Consider the following 18,313-nt stretch of genomic DNA (forward strand, 5'->3'; position numbering starts at 1 on the left):
TCCGGTGAGACATCGGGAAATGCTTTGAGTGCAGAGTCTAGAGGAAGAAAAATGGAAAGAGGAAAGAGCTCAGGATATCGCAGTAAATCAAGGAAAGGCAGATCCAAGTCCAGATCAGGGATAGTGTGCTGGAAATGTGGAAAGAAAGGACACCTAAAGAAAGACTGTAGATCTCGGAAGGGAAAAGGAGATGCACAACAAGAAAACAATCATGAAGCAAATGTAACAGGTGAGGTGTTACAAGATGCTTTGATTCTTTCTTTCGAAAATATTACTGATTCCTGGGTGGTAGATTCAGGGGCTTCATTCCATGCCACACCTGATAAGAAATACTTTCATGACTATGTTTAAGGAGATTTTGGAAAAGTTCGTCTGGGTGATGATAAACCCTGTAAAATCGTTGGAATGGGTAAGGTTCTTGTAAAACAGCAGAATGGAAACTAATGGCTATTAAAGGAGGTAAGGCATGTTCCAGATCTAAAGAAAAATATGATTTCAATAGGGCAGTTAGGCGGTGAAGGTTGTGTGACAACTTTCACAGGTAAAGCTTGGAAGGTCATCAAAGGAGCCCTGGTAATAGCAAAAGGCGAAAAGGTTGGTACATTGTATTTATGCAATGGTATTTCTAACTCTGTTAATGCTTTGACTTCCAAAGGAGCAGATGCAGCATTATGGCATCATAGGCTCGGACACATGAGTGAAAAGGGGATGAAGATTCTTCACTCAAGGAATTTGTTGCCGGATTTGAAGAATGTTGATTTGGATTTCTGTGAGAATTTCATTTATGGAAAACAGAAGAGAGTCTGATTTCTCATAGTTGGGAAAGAAAAGAAGAATGAAAAATTAGAGCTTGTGCATACAGATGTATGGGGACCTGATCAGGTATCATCTCTCGGTGGCTCTCGTTATTATGTTACTTTTATTGATGATGCAACTAGGAAAACTTGGATTTATTGTATTAACAATAAATCTGATGTATTTGATACTTTCAAGAAATGGAAAGCTTTGGTTGAGATTGAGACAGGAAAGAAATTGAAGTTTCTTAGATCAGACAATGGAGGTGAATATTGCAGCAAAGAGTTTGATAGGTAATTTTCAGAGCATGGAATTCGTAGAGAGAAGATAGTTCCAAGAACACCACAAGAAAATGGTGTGTCAGAAAGGATGAGCAGAACAATCATAGAGCGTGCAAGGTGCATGAGATTGCATGCAGGATTGCCTTTATAGTTTTGGGCAGATGCTGTAGATACTGTTGTTTTTCTAATAAACATAGGGCCTTCAAGTTCCTTGGATGGTGGTGTTCCGGAGGAAGCATGGACAGGTAAAAAGGTAAACTACTCTTTTTTAAAGCCTTTTGGTTGTGAGGCCTTTGTCCACATTGATAAAGAAAATAGAACAAAGCTTGAGGAAAAGTCAAAGAAATGTACCTTTATTGGATATGGTGTTAATGATTTTGGTTATCGCTTATATGATTATGAAAATCACAAAATCATTAGGAGTAGAGATGTAATATTCAATGAAAAGGTCTTGTATAAGAATTAGTTGCAGGAAAATAAGCAAGAAAACGAAAACAAGGAATATGCAGTTCTTGACGAAATCATTGAAAAAGTAAAGGTGCCTGAAAATAATAATAATCAACAACCACAACAACAACAACCACCACAACAGCAACAGGCACCCCAAACACCTGAAAATGGTGTTAGAAGATCTACCAGGATAAGTAGACCCCCTGAATGTTACTCTCCTTCATTATATTATTTATTGTTGACTGATTCTGGTGAACCCGAATGTTATGAAGAAGCAGTGCAGGTAGAAACCAGGAAGAAGTGGGAGCAAGACATGAAAGAAGAGATGGACTCCTTAGCACATAACCAGACTTGGGACTTAGTCAGGTTGCCTGCAGGTAAAACAACATTGCAGAATGAATGGGTTTATAGGCTGAAGGAAGAAGATGGAGGAAAACAGAGGTATAAAGCTAGACTTGTGGTGAAGGGGTTTGCACAGAAGAAAGGTATTGATTTTGATGAAATATTTTCTCCTGTTGTTAAAATGACTTCAATCAGAACTATTTTAAGTCTTGTAGCAGCTGAAGATTTGCATCTTGAGCAGTTAGATGTAAAGACAACCTTTCTCCATGGGGATTTGGAGGAAGAGATATATATGCAGCAGCCACAAGGATATGAGGTGAAAAGGAAGGAGAAACTACTGTGCAGGTTGAAGAAGAGCTTGTATGGCTTAAAATAGGCTCCAAGGCAGTGGTATCTAAAATTTGAGAAGTTTATGTCTGAACAAGGTTATACTAGATGTCACTCTGATCATTGTTTTTATTTGAAAAAGCAAAATGATGGCAGCTATATTATATTGTTATTGTATGTAGATGACATGCTTGTTGCAGGATCTAACATGCAGGAAATAAATGTGCTCAAAAGAAAATTGGCAAATTCATTTGCAATGAAGGATTTGGGAGCTGCAAAACAAATCCTTGGTATGAGAATAACTAGAGACAAGAAAAATCGTAAATTAATATTGTCTCAGAATGAGTACATACAAAAGGTGTTGAAAAGATTTAACATGCACAATGCAAAACCAGTTAGTACACCTTTTGCTAGCCATTTCAAACTTAGCAAGGAAATGTGCCCAAAGACCCAAGAAGACATGGATTATATGTCTAAAGTTCCATATGCATCAGTAGGTGGAAGCTTAATGTATGCAATGGTCTGCACAAGGCCCGATATTGCACATGCAGTGGGAGTTGTAAGCAGGTACATGAACAATCCAGGAAAGGAACATTGGATGGCAGTGAAATGGATTCTCAGATATTTGAAAGGTACCACAAATCAAGCATTATGCTTTGGTGGTTCAAACATCTCCCTACAAGGATATGTTGATGGAGATATGGCAGGTGACAGAGATAATAGGAGGAGCACTACAGGATATGTATTTACTATTGGAGGAACAACTGTCAGTTGGGTTTCAAAAATCCAAAGTGTTGTTGCACTTTCAACAACAAAAGCAGAGTATGTTTCTGCTACAGAGGCTAGTAAAGAAATGATTTGGTTACAAAGGTTTATGGGTGAATTGCGTAAGGAGCATGATATGAGCACGTTATATAGTGATAGCCAAAGTGCCATTAATCTTGCAAATAACTCAACATTTCATTCCAGGACTAAACACATACAGCTCAAGTACCATTTCATACGATCAGTGTTGGAAGATGGAGAGTTGAAGCTCGAAAAGATACACACTAGCCAGAATCCTGCAGATATGCTAACAAAAGTTGTAACCAGGGAGAAACTGAGAACATGCTCAGTTTCAATTGGTCTTCAAGGATGACGATGAAGATGAGAAACAGCCAGGTCCAAAGAGGAGTAATTGTCCAGCAAATGAAACAGCGGTGGAGTTGCTACAATCGTTCTCCAAGTGGGAGATTGTTGTGTGTGGAGCATGATTGTTGAGAGGTCTTTGTTTCAGTCGGATGTATACCCCAGGACGTTTTGTACACCCCTCCATGTGAGGGGGTGCGGGGGGGACTTGTCCCTCCCGCGAGGGTGCGGGGGCCAACGATCCCCCGGCGGGGGCTCGGGGGCAGCGCCCCCGAAGCCAAAAATAAATGTAAAATTGCCTTGTAAAAGTATAGTAATTTCTAGTCAATCTGGGCCGTTCATTAGGCAGATGATCTGACGGTAGAAATTATGTTTAGTTTAGGGTTTTTTGCCCTAGAAGGAAACCCCTCTCTTTGTATGAGGGCATTGTATTTGAGGCTGTGTGATAGATGTGTATTCTGTGAGCGAGAAACAGAGAGGTGAGACTGTGAGAGAAAACAGAGGATATTACAGCGGATTTGCTGTAGGTTGTGTCTCTTCATTTTGTTGGATAATAGAAAGGAAGGACTGGCTGTTCGGGGTGGACGTAGCCCAAACTGGGTGAACCACGTATATCTATGTCTCTCTTATTTTGTGCATTTTTCGTGTTTATATTTCTGCAATATTTTATGTGTTCCATTGCTCCGTAATCAATTATTTTCTAACATGAATTTGTAATTTTTCTAGTGTCGAAAGCAAGTATTCATTTCCAAATTGTAAAGTGTTGTGATTGTCTCCATTTTTTATTTCGAAAAGAAACTTGTTAGTAATTGTCGCTTGAAAAGTAATTCAAATTTGTGCATTAGATTTCTTTTTTATCATTCATCAACTAAGAAAGCCGAAAACAAATACATGCATGTGCATTTGCATTTAGACCGTTTGATTGGTTTGATTTAGGACAATGCATTTAGTGTGTGCTCTTTGCTCTTTGTGAAAGAATATTGTCTCTCTTTCCTTAGTAGCTAGGATTTTCATTGCACAAATAAGATAAAAGACTGTTTATCATCTTAGATTTCATTTTAGGAATTATACATCTACATCTCGCGGTGAACCTGAAAGGAAAATTTCTTAAGAAAGATCAACTATAAAATAAATTCAATGAATCTAACAATTCTTTGGAACCTAACGCACAACATCTAGAAGTCTAGGCTAGAGACGTATTTCGGCGTCGTAAATCCTGGTAACTGTTGTTCTCACTGATGGTTGGGTGATTCCTCCACTTTGAGATGATAAGTGTCAGTACAGACTTGTGCTCCCACGTACCGTCGAGTATATTTTGGGAGACCACAATAGGATTAATCCTTTATCCATAGGAAGCCATGTCTACCGCCCTATCGATCGGAATGCACTGAATACAACATTAGAGAAGATTGACTGTCGTACCGTAAAAAGTATTCTGTAGTTTTGCAATTGGTTTGGTAATCCCTCTACCTAGATTTCAAGAGTAGTCCCTTTCATTCCTTTTCAGACTCCTTAACGAAAAAGGTCCATCTGAGCACTTGTCACTTCAGGCTCATTAAAAATCGAAGGCGACTAGAGTCATCTTTTGTTTTTTCTCGACTCTTAAAAATTGAAAAAACAAGTTGTGTCAAAGCGTCTAAAATTTATTTTAAACGGAAGAATCATCACCCTTTCCCATGTTGATCTTAGGTTGAGAAAATGGAACCCACCAACCAAGGAATTCCCTTTGGAGGAAATCCTAGTCCCTTCTCCTCTTGGGGAGATGTTGGTGCACCCCATATGGCCACATTGTCGCTTCCAGGATTGACAATCGGCTTGCCTGTATGGCTCTTCTCAACCTCTATCGTTCAGAACACCGCAATTCCTGAGCAATCGAGTCAGCAACTAGACGAATCCAGAGTTACCCACCAACCTTCTACTTCCTCCAATTCTTCCTCTCCTCCTTCTTCTTCGCTTGATGGGGTTGGTAAAGCCAAAAATCAAGTACCTGAGAAGAAGAAGGAAAAGAAAAAGAAAGAGAAGAAGAAGAAGGAGCCAAAAGCGAAAGGGGGCAACCAAGCGTCGTCTAGCGAAAATCCACACACTGCATTGACCAGGCCTAAATCTCCATGTGTCATTTGCAAAGGAGACCACTATCATAGATATTGTCCTTGCATCCCTTAGATCTTAAGGGACTAGTCTCCTCGTTTGCACAACCCGGTGTCGTCAACCTCTGATGATCATGTTGAAAACACACCGTCGACTAGTGAAAGTGAAGGCCCAGGACAAAAAGGAAAATATAGATTTCCTTGTAAACTGTGCGAAGGTGATCATGCCATCCACCGTTGTCCCTTCTTAGACGAGGCTAAAAGAGTTTTGGACGATCATCTAGTTTCACCGTTACGACTTCCTCCTGGATATAAAAAAACTCTTGCCGAGTCCATCACTAGTTGAAAAGCCAGCTGACCCACCCAGGTGGTTGGTCGAAGCATCTATCATTGAAGACAAACCATCTGGACCCATACCAAATGAAAGTCAAAAGGTCGAGGTCGCAGTTGACCCGGTCTTGCCTTCAAAGGTTCCATCTTCAGATGATACAGTCACAAAAGAGAATAAGGATGACACCGTCCAAATTCTTTTCATAAGCACAGACTCCAATGAACATGGGGGCAATATACCCATTCCTTTACCGTAGGAAGGAAGTTCTTCAAAGTCGTACCCGGCCGTCTATTCGGTCCCACCTCCAAGCAACCTAGTTGTTTTCTTCGACTGGAATCAACTAGGTAGACCTCGTTTACCAGCTAGTATACCATTTTGAATCATTGCTCAAGTATATAGAAAGGTTATGGCTGGTACCATCATAGATTAAGGGGCTTCTGTGAGTATCCTTTCCTCGACTGCTTGGAAAGTGCTTGGTTTGCCATCGCTTTTGCCTGAGATGAGAAATCTAACAAGCTTTGACAAAGGAACTAGTCGACCGTTAGGGATCCTTCCCAATGTGCCCATAACATTGAAAGGGAAAACCATTCACATGAACATAATGGTAGTTCAAGGACCCCTGGATTATAATCTACTCCTTGGACGAGACTATATTTATTGCACGGGAGCGATTGTCTCATCACTCTTTAGAGTAATTTGTTTTCCGCACGAAGGAAGAGTGGTCAAGCTCTTAGACTAGCTTTCATTTCCCAGATCACACATAGAAAATAGTCATATACCATCCCTAAATGGTATTTTCACACAAGGAATGTCTCATCAATCTCCAGTCCATCCACCTGATGAGCGCAAGTGATTCGGGGGACATGACTGAAACCCAGGGGGCATGCACCTTGGTCTGCTTCGGCAGGAAAACTTTGGGTATAGGGTAGGTTTCCGCGAGAGATATATGACTGGTCTGTACTCCCATCCGTGAGTGGAAGAGGGGGTTAGACTGGAATAAGAATCTCTCGTCAAAGTTGTGTGAGTGGATTGTCTCACATTTGTCTATTTCGGTAGACATCGCCGAAGAAGTGTTTTGTTTGCGGTGTGAATAGAACAATCTTTGGTAACCTGAAAGAGGTAGACCTTTCCTGATAAAACAAATGTTTTGTCGGTAGAATGAAAGGTGACCTTGAAGCTTTATTTATACCTGGGGGCATGCAAACCTTTTGGCATGCAAGCAAAGAGCGACTATTTATTTTTTAAATTTATAGGTCCTCTAACCCTTTAAACTCGTAGGATTGGTCGTTTCCTAACTTGTATAAAGAAAGGATGTGGGGCAAAACTCTAAAAATTTCCGTTTTAAAATGGGACATTCTTATTATACGACTGGATTAATCGAGCAGTTTTAGCACATAGTTCAAGCTCGTTAAAAAATAAATATAATTCATGAGAAAATGTTTCCCCCAGTGTTTAAGCTCAATAAAAAAAATAAACCGATTTCCGGTAAGTAACCATCGTGAATGTAGTATTTCAGCCTTTAAAGCCTTGGTCGTGTTCTCATCATCACCTCCACTCTGTATTGGCTGATCATTAACCTCCATTTGATTGTTTACCCCTTTTGAGGAACAACTACGAAGAGTGATTTCACTAGCCATCCTTGTAACACTACTGTGATTGGAAAAGTCCAAACCTTACCTGCAATTAGCTGCTACCCAATTTTATCACTCGTTCCTCAAAAGATGAGTCACCTTTAAGCTCTTTTCAACTGACTCGTAAAATATGAAAAGATTGTCGAGCCATTGGCCTCTCCAGCTCGTTAAAGGGACCGGAAGTGCTATCCCTCCTTTAGATTTTAATCTTTTTGGACCTGAGGGATTATTACACAAAAAGATCGAGCGCTTGTTTTGTTCGGCTCGTTAAAAGTATCGAAAATTCATCCCTTTTGTATTCTTTTATACTTTTTCGGACTTAAGGGATTAGATGACGAAAAATGAATTTTGGAGTTTCCTTTATGTCCCTTTTCAGACTCTCTAAAATTGAAAAGGACCGAGTTATCTTTATCGTTAAACTCGTTAAAACTTAATAGCGACAAACTTGTCCATAGCAGACAAGAACGAGTTTCACTATCGCTAGGCTCGTTAAAACATAGCGATGGGTTTGCCCGAAGGGAAAATTATAGAACAAGCATATGTTATCCTCCTCAAGCTTGAAAAAAATAAAGAGGTACTGGTCAGCAATGACTGGGGAAAATTGGGAAGAAAACTTGAGGAAACTTTGTTGGTAGCAAGTCGCTCTTGAACATGACACTTTCACTCCACATCCAAGTCAGGTTGGGTTGTTTCATTCGCCGGTCACATCACCATGGTCCCATCACACCATCCACATTTGGGGTTAATGCTACCGATCCATCATGTCAGTGTCGTCGATATGTTCAAAAGAAGTCATTCAGAGAATTCACCCGTGTCTCACCCACTACAATACATTTACACTCCATTCTTTCACGACCGCCACCCTGAACCTTATGTCATCAGATTGTTTTCACCTCCATTAAAATCATTTGCTCCGTTTCGTGTCATTGATGTGGGATTCATTAAGGCCCTCCTATGATAGATCACTTCTTTTCGACATCATCTCATTATCCAAGAAGTCGATATAGGAACACACCGTTCAGTACTTTGAAGCTTGCATGCCTCAATGGCAAGTTTCTCACTTCCGGCGACAGGTTTACATCAATGACCTTCGACCAAAAGATTTTGCATGGTGTTTGACGCCAAGTCCTTTATTCACACCACGTGAATTGTACTGCAGTACCTTGAGGGTCATTATCATTATCGGTGATTCCTCTCGCACCTGTTAACAGCTTACATCATTGGCTGGTAATCAGGCGATGTCCTTCCATGTTCGACTCCATAACATCTCTCACATGGATCAAATTGTACTTCGAGTGAAGATCGAACGAGATTGAAGACCTCGGATCTAGTTTCATCCATTCGAGCTGCGATATATATTCAGGGAAATAAAGACATCAAATGTACATCATTGTTGCACAGATAATCATCCAATCAAAGGGATGATGGCTCCACCAGAATCATCAATCTACGCTCAAACGATTGTCTGTCCTATGTACATGAAAATGAATTTATAAAGCTTAGCATGGGAATGCCCGCCTCAGCTAGATCATGAAAATATTATGAAGATAATGTATTGTATTGTATCTTATTACATGTCTCCTCTCAGCTTGAAAGAACTTCGGATCCTCATAATAAAGCATTTCACCTGACATCAAAAGATTAATGACCTCATGCGTTAGGGGGCAATTGTTATAGAGATTTTTAGGCACTACAACCCAAGGGCCTAAGTCCCTAGAAGTATTGTTCTAACCCCTAAAGGAACAAGGTCAACTGATTACAGCTTCTCCCAGAAGTTCTCCATGAAAAACTACTCAAAACTGGTCAAAACAGGATCATTTCAGCTGCTCCATAGGCAAAGTGCATTGAATCTCACCTCAATACACTGTGAGGGTGCGTTGCATTTCAAAAATCCCTTCTATGGGGTGCGATGGGCGAGAAAAGACAAATGGCAGTGTCATTCCGCGAGGTGGAGAGGCATGGAATCTTCCAGAAACTTCTCCTGTGACACTTGTCTCTCTGAATTTGACCAAGGATGAGTAAGAGGTCATCAATCTCCAAGTGGAAGAAAGAACTATCAGAGGGAAGACACTAATCAAATGACAAGCTGACTCATCTCCCTTACAGATATCTTTATATAGATCCCTCATCCCAGAGATCTAAAGGGTGGAATTTTGCATATTGTAAGGAATTACTGTTGGTTTCTTGAGACAACATCATAAGTGTTGGGTGATCTAAGCTTTGTATGAGGTGAAGAAGGGCTTACTTGTTGAGAGGATGATGCTGGGTTAGAACATCTAGCTGTAACTCCCTTGGCTCTTTCTTGTTTATCAATAAAAGCTATTCAAGTTTTCCTCCATACACTTGTGTCATTTATGTTTTATGCATTTGTATGGTCAATTTACATCTGATCCTAGATTGTTTATGATTATAGATCCATGTTCTTGTATAGTTTCATGCTACTGTGATCCTACAGGTACTCTATGAAGCTGGGGGTACAAGGGAGCAAGTAGCGAAAGGCTATCAAGAGAGAGAGGAATCGAACTAGGAGATTAGCGCAAGATAGAGGTTGGTCTTCTTGGTTCTTCTCTCATCTATATTTCATAAAGGAAAAATGAAAGTAGCTTTACTTTGTTTGTTTCTAAGGTAGCTACCACACCTTAGTGGGATAAGCAGTTCTGTGTAGACACTTTTCCCTGTAACAGCTAGCTATAGGATTTACTCGGTTTTTAAAACAAGGAACACCCTTTGTATGGGATGAGGTGGCCCAAAAATATTTTGATGATATCAAGGCCATTCTTGTAAATGCTCCTCTGTTGCACCCACTAGATTATTATCGAGATTAATTCCTTTACCTAGCCGCAACCCCAGCACCATTTCTATGGTCTTGGTCCAATATGATGACGATGGCAACGAACATGTGATCTACTACCTTAGTCGTAATCTCCTCAACAATGAAGTACGTTATGCACATGTCAAGAAGTTGTCTTTAGCTGCCATCCAACCTGTTCAACGCTTTCAGCACTACATCATTTTGCATATGACTACAGTGATTTCCAAATGCAACCCCATGACCTATATCCTGACTCGTTAGCTGCCGGAGTCCAAATATTCTAAATAGATCGTGATCCTGTAAGAATTTGATTTGGTATTTACTACTGTCAAATCTAAGAAGTCACTCGTTTTTCGTTGAATCGATTTGTTCCCTTCCCTCTAAGTCTCTTCCTATTGGTGCAGATGAACAACTTCCATATGAGACTTGTTTCCTGATTAGCACCCTTGATCCATGGTACAGTGATATCGTCATGTATCTCTAGAAGTCCACGTTCTAGTCCACATTGAATAAGGATGATCACCGACGAATTCGGCATCACTCCCAACCATACCGTATTATTGGCGATACTTTATACCATGTCGATGTCGATTCAATTCTTCACCAATGACTTACGATCGAGGAAGCTAAAAGAGTTCTCAATGATTTCCACTCCGGGTCATGTGGTGCTCATATGTCGGGTTACGCTACCACTCAAACAATCCTTAACACTAGTTATTTCAAGCCATCTATTTTTAAGGACTGCATCCTTGTTGTTCGCAAGTGCCATGAATGCCAAATTTACCAACACAAGATGCGTGCCCCACTCGCTCACCTACACCTCGCCATTATCGTTGGTCCTTTTGCCAAATGGGGCATCGATTATATGACATGTAACCCTCGTTCAGCTAGGGGTATGGCTATATTATCGTCGTTGTGGATTATTTCACCAAATTCCGAAGCAATGCCTACATACTCTACAGATGGTAAGACAGTGGCTCAATTCCTTTTCAACCATGTTATTTCCAGGTTCGGCATACCTCAAGCCATTGTCACAGACCATGGCTCCTATTTCATAGATTACATGCTGGCTAAGCTGACATCCTTCTTGGGATTGCGCCACGATGGTTCAACCCCATATTAGCCTCTGGCCAACAAGCAAGTTGAAGCTATGAAGAAGGTTTTGGTTACAATGCTTCAACGTACTATTGGGATGCACAAGTCAAATTGGCATCTTATGCTCTTTTTAGCTCTGTGCACTTACCGAGCCTCAACCAAAGACACTACTAGTTTCACACCATTCCAGCTGGTCTATGTTTGGAAGCAACATTTCCAATCGAATGCGAGATTCCTTCACTCAAGTTAGCTGTTGAACTCCTCCTTTGATCCAAAATGGATTTAGTTTTGCCTCTGGATCAAAGTCTTAAATTGTAGATGAAAGTGGGATGAAGTCGAATTTCTCATTGATACGATTCCAATGGTGCAAATGACACGTAAATCTAAGTCCGCATAGAGAAACCATGGTGAGATGCAAAAGAACAAAGCAGGGAGGCACAGTTATTGGATCAGTCAGATCAATGAATGAAAGTGAGAGATATAGACGGCTAGGATTAAGTCATGGAAAATAAAGTCAAGAAATGAAGAAATTATATTAACACCACGTGTTAAAATAAGGATGGAGTTTTATTCACAAGTCGTAAGTGGTATCTCACGCACCCTAAAAGTTGTAACCGATATTTCTAAATTCTACGTGATTAACCTTAGCAGCTGACACGTACCATGAGAAAACTACTTTTCTCACGTGCTCTTGACGTGATATCGGTGATGCAAGAATATGTGCAAGATTGCATGACAGTGTTTCAATTGGACGGGTCATGTCCATAGTGGAGATCGTCCAGGCTAGTTGGTGAACGAATGACACAATAGTCGTTGGATTGAGCTGGGATTGATTGATGATGAAGATCGGCCACGCTAGTTGGCAAGCGGGTGATGCGATAGCCATTGGATCGGACATCACTTGGTAATGGATATGATAAACTTGTATTTATTCTAGTGTCGGGTTCTACACTAGAAAAAGGCCAGACGGTTTGGGTCAACCCCACAATTTCTAGTCCTTTGGTTTATCGTATCGTATATATATCCCACATTAATCACGGGATCAAACAAGATATAGTATATTAATACCAAACCAACCATATGTAAAAAACATGCTGAAGGGTGGGACTTAGGGAACCAAGCCACCAATTTGTTCATAAACCATTGCAGGTGCTGAACCTACCCTACCACCAATGCGTAGTCTGTGGTGGTTTTATGTAGGCTGAGGAAGTTTTTACCAAAAAAAGGGTGGTTTTGCATGGATAGAGGTGGTTTTGGACCATTCCAGGGGGTCTGGAAGTCATAGTGGACAAATATCATCGAGTTTATACTCGTTTGGCTTGAAATATCAAGCTAAACGCAGTGGTAATGTCCATTTTCTTATTTGAGACTCTTTTTTTGAGCTCATACCTGTAACAGCAATTTGAAGACAAAATAAAGAGGTCAGCACTCAAAGCGAAAGGACCAGGAGACGTAGCCAGAAAGTCTGGTAAAATCCTTTATTAAATTTATTTGTGTTGATGTGTTTGAATATGTTTTCAACTTGTTTATGTGTTTATGTTATTCACAATCTTTTTGATCCATTGCATTAAGTAACATAAACAAGTTCGCAGATAGTCTATAATACCTTTTTCATTAACGTATCAAGTGGTATCAAAGCGAGAGGTTTTTAAGGTTTGAAAAGCTTGTGTGGAGATTTGAATGCTTACTAGGTTGAGGCTCGGACAAGGTGAAGGTGAACTTGTTGACGCAAATCTAGATATTGGAAGGGTCTTTTCACAAAGAAGGATCGCAGATGAAACTCCACTTGGGTCAGAATCTCAATTCTTGGATAGTTTCATGATGATATGTGCAATGGTGGAAGAGATGTATCATGAGTTTAAGAATAACAAAGATGAAGGCACTTCACCACCTAAATATCAAGAAGATAAGGGAAAGGGAGGAATGCTTCCTCCACCATCTCCTCCATCATCACCATCATTGTCATCATCACCCTCTTCTTCTCATAAATCTAGTTCTTCTAAGAAGAAGAAAAAGAAGAAATCTTCTTTGATCAAATTAGATGTAAAATTTAATATGCCAATTTATGATGGAGAACTTAACACCAAAAATCTTGATAATTGGATAAGACAAATTGAAGTATATTGTAGGGTGTAGAAATTTGTTTCAAAAAGGAAGAAGATCCATCTTGCTAGCCTTCGACTTGGATGAACCTCACTTGTATAGTGGGAAGGCAAGACACAAGAAAATCTCCAAAAGCATGGTAAAATCATTTCAAATTGGAATGGATTTGTTTCTGCTATTAAAAAGCAATTTTACCCTTTGGCTTATATGCAACAAGCAATGATGAGTTGGCAAACACTACGTCAATTAAAGGTCAAAGTGTTCAAAGTTATACTAAGGAATTCCATAAGAGAGCTTTAACATTAGGTATATCATTGGACTCACCAGAGACATTGTTGAAATACATAGGTGGTATTCATATTTTTTTGAGGGATACCATACTTATGTCTAACCCAACTAGCCTAGATGATGTATCAGTTCAGGAAACTCGTCTAGAAGAAAGAGGTAAAAATGTAACCCAAGATGTTGGGAAATCATCCAAACCTATTGAAAGCAAGAATAAAGGAAAAAAGAAACTTAAATGGAAGGAGAAGAAAACAAACACTGTGAAGAAGGATATACCTTCATGCACTCATTGTAATAAGGAAGGACACGATGAGGCACAGTATTGGTCATTGCATCCAAAATTGAAGCCTAAGAAGTTTGGGAGTAAAGAGAGAAAGAATGTTGCTACTATTCAAAAAGGACTTGGGATCAGATCTAGGTGACGAGACAACGATTACAGCTACAAGTATAAAAGGTAACGATTTTAAAGAATCTACAAGTACTTATTCACATTCTGTTGATAATGATAATGATGGGAGGAAAATAAATGATCTATTATTTTCCAAGCATACTAAAATTGATACATTATTTGATAGTGGGTCACAAGTTAATTTGATTTCTGAAGAAATTGTAAAGAATTTGGGTCTAGAAACAAAACCTCATAAAAAGCCACATACATTAGGTTGGGTGTGTGTTAAAACTAAGCTACAAGTTACGAAACAATGTAAACTTCGTTTTTCTATTGGGTCAAAGTTTGTGGATCAGGTTGAGTTAGACATAGTCCCATTGGACATATGTAGAATTGTATTAGGAAGTCCATACTTGTACGATAGAAATGTTATCTTCTATTGAACTGAAAATAAGTATCAACTCACTAAGGATGGAACTGAATATATTGTAAGGGCTCATAAACTCAAAGATAATCTATCTCTCATAAATTTAAGATAGATGAAAATAATTGTAAATTCAAGTAAACAATTTTTACTTATCATTGTAAAAGCAAAGGATATTGATAAATCTGATGCATTCCAAGGTTGTAATCTTAAATAGAAAGCGTATCTAGTTAAAGTTGTTTCTGATTATGATATTCTATTTCAAGAGCCTAAAGGGCTTCCACCCAAGCGAGAGATAGAACATGAGATTTATTTGTAGCAAGATGCTCCACTACCTAACATTGGAATGTATAGGTTATAAGCTCTAGAGAATGCAGAGATAAAGAAGCGGGTACAAGAGTTGCTCAATCAAGGGTTTATTCGACCAAGCACATCACCGCACAGATCACCTATCGTGTTAGTGCAAAAGAAATATGGTTCGTGGAGAATGTGCATTAATTTTAGAGCATTAAGTAAAATCAAAATAAAGAATCATTATCCTCTTCCTCGTATTGATGATTTGTTAGATCAGTTAAAAGATGAAGTTTACTTCTCTAAATTGGACTTGCAAAGTGGCTACCATCATATCAGAGTTGCAGAACAAGATGTATGGAAGACTACTTTCAAAATGAAGCAATGACTCTATGAATGGATGGTTATGCCCAGCTACATTCATGCGAGTCATGAATGACGTATTTAGACCATTCATTGATGATTTTGTAATAGTCTATTTAGATGATATTTTTGTTTTCAGCAGAACATGGGATGAAAATGTAAAGCATGTAAAATAGATTTTAGATGTTTTGAAAAGAGAAAATCTCTATGTAAAACTGTCAAAATGTGAATTGGGTAGAAAATCTTTGAATTATTTGGGTTATATTGTAGTGGGTGGTGAATTGAAGATAGATCCCTCTAAGGTCAAAAGTCATTGTAAATTGGCCTCAGCCCAATACTACTTCAGAAGTTAGAAGTTTCTTAGGGGCATCGTAATATTGGAGAAGTTTATTGCTAACTTTTCCTTGATTGCAGCTCCTTTACATGCTTTGACAAGTGTGAAACAAGTGTTTCAGTGGGGAGGTAAATAGGAGAAAGACTTCAACACATTAAAATAAAGGATTAGTACAATGCCAGTCCTAGCACTGCTAGATCTTTAGCATCCATTTGAGATCAAGACAGATGCAAGTGAATATGCCATGGAGGCAGTGTTGATGCAGCATAGGAAGCCTATATGATTTGATTCTGAGACATTCACATCAATAGCAGTTAACTATCCTACATATGATAAAGAATTGTATGCATTAGTTCAGAGTGTTAAAAGGTGGAAACATTACATAATGGATAAAGAAACAATCATACATACAGATCATCAACCACTACAATACTTACGCTCACAAACTAAATTGTAACAATCACGACATTACAGGTGGATGGGTTTTCTACAGCAATTTCACCTTCTTATTAGATATAAGAAGGGCATACATAAGAAGGTTATAGACATGTTATCAATACCAACTATAAATTCATCCACAATACTTAAGCATAATTTGGTAATTCATGAAAGTTACATTGAACAATATGCTCAAGGCACAGATTTTAAGGATGTATATGCAACTTTAAGTCATGGTAAGAAGGTATAAGACTTGGATTATTTCATAAAGGAAAAACTCTTATATCATTTGGGAAATTTTATGCATTCCACAAACTGAAAGATTTAATATAATTCGAGAAGCACATACTTCTCTCATATCAGGTCATTTTGGTGTAAGTAAAACAGTTGCACAATTACAAAGATTCTGCCATTGGCCATGAATGAATGAGACAGTTTCTAGACATATTAAAGGATGTACTATGTGTGCTACAAGCAAGCCAAGTAATAGAAAATTAGGCTTTTATACTCCACTTCCAATTCCTTCTCGCCCTTGGGAAAGTGTTTCCATGGATTTTGTTGGGGGATTGCCAAAGTCTAGAAAGAGTCATGATTATTTTTATGTAGTTGTGGATAGATTCAGTAAGATGTGTATTTTGAGACCATGTAACAAATAGGTCACATCTGAAAAAACTGCAAAGTTTTTCTTTCAAAATGTATGGGTTCATTTTGGGTTACCCACTTCTATTCTATCCGATCGAGAATCTCGATTTGCAGGGAAATTTTGGTCAATTTTATGGGAGTTAATGGAAAAAAAGTTAAAGAAGAGCACGATATTTCATCCGCAAACAAATGGTCAAACAGAAGTGGTCAATAGGACAGTGATACAGTTTCTTCAAGGATATTGCAGCAAGCATCTAAAACTTTGGGATGAGCATTTTTGTTCTGTGGAGCATGCTTACAACCATGCAAAACATTCTTCTACTCAGAGATCTCCTTTTGAGACTTGTTTTGGTTTTATACCAAACTCTCCCTTGGATTTTTTATTTGGTAAAGACATAGTAGTTGATGGACACAATGATGTGGACAAAGCAACCAAGTTCATTGAACAAATCCAGGAAATTCACGAGGCAGTAAAGGAACAGCTGGAAAGAAGCCAAGCAAAGTATAAAGTGCGACATGACAAGCATCGAGTTCAGCATAGTTTTCAAGTTGGTGATCAAGTTTGGTTATACATCAGCAAAGAAAGACCACAAGGGGAAGGTAAAAAGTTGAAACCAATTAGATATGGTCATTTCAAAATAATTGATAGAATTGGTGAAAATGATTTCCACCTAGATCTACCAGCTTATATGCATATCTATTCCATCGTAAATCAGTTGAAAACTTGCGATTGTATGAGCCTTCATTGATTGAAGATCCCGAAGAGCAAGATTAGCTACCTTCCATTGAAGATATTTTTCCCGAGTATCTCAATGAGCTATAGGAGGATACAGTTCTTGACAAGAGGATAAAAACTTTGTGACGGGGAAATGTTGAGTATCTTCGAGTTGGACGCAAAGGTACAAATCCAAGAAAAGAACGATGGATAGAGATTGGAGAAGTGAGGGAACATTATCCTCACCTAATCGACAACTAAAACCAACTTATGGTTGACCAAAAGCTTCTAGTGGGGAGGAGTGATCCAAAATGGATTCAGTTTTCCTCCAGATCAAAGTCTTCAATGTAGATGAAAGTAGGATCAAGTTGAAGTGCTCATCGATACGATTCAAATGGTGCGAATGATGCATAAATCTGAGTTTGGAAAGAGAAGCCACGATGAGATGCAAAAGAGCATAACAGTGAAGCATAGTTGTTGGATCAGTCAGATCAACGAACGAGAGTGACGGAGATAAACGACTAGGATTAAGTCATGCAAAATAAAGTCAAGAAATGAAGAAATTAGATTAACACGACATGTTAAAAGAAGGATGGAGTGGTCTTCACAAGCGGTAACGGGTATCGCGCACACCCCAAAAGTCGTAACCAGTACTTCTAAATTCTACATGATTAACCTTAGCGACCAACACGTAGCATGAGAAAACTACTTTTCTCGCACACTCTCGACCTAATATCGATTGTGCAAGAATCTGTGCGAGATTGCACGACAACCGTCCGATTGGGCGGGTGACATCGAAAGTGTATATCGTCTAGGCTAGTTGGTGAGTGGACGACACGATAGCCATTGGATGGAGCCGAGATTGATCGACGGTGGAGATATGCCAAGCTAGTTGGCGAGCGGGTGATGCGATAGCCATTGGATCAGATGGGACTTGGTAATGGAAATGATAAACTTGTATTTATTTTGGTTCCGGGATCTATGTCGGAAAAAGGCCGGACAATCGAGATCAACGCCACAACCACCAGTCCTTTGGTTTATCATATTGCAT

The sequence above is a fragment of the Pinus tabuliformis genome, chromosome 1_2, assembly GCF_031772625.1.
Source record: "Pinus tabuliformis cultivar Carrire ecotype Pingquan chromosome 1_2, CPIR1, whole genome shotgun sequence".
In the NCBI taxonomy this organism is placed as follows: domain Eukaryota; kingdom Viridiplantae; phylum Streptophyta; class Pinopsida; order Pinales; family Pinaceae; genus Pinus; species Pinus tabuliformis.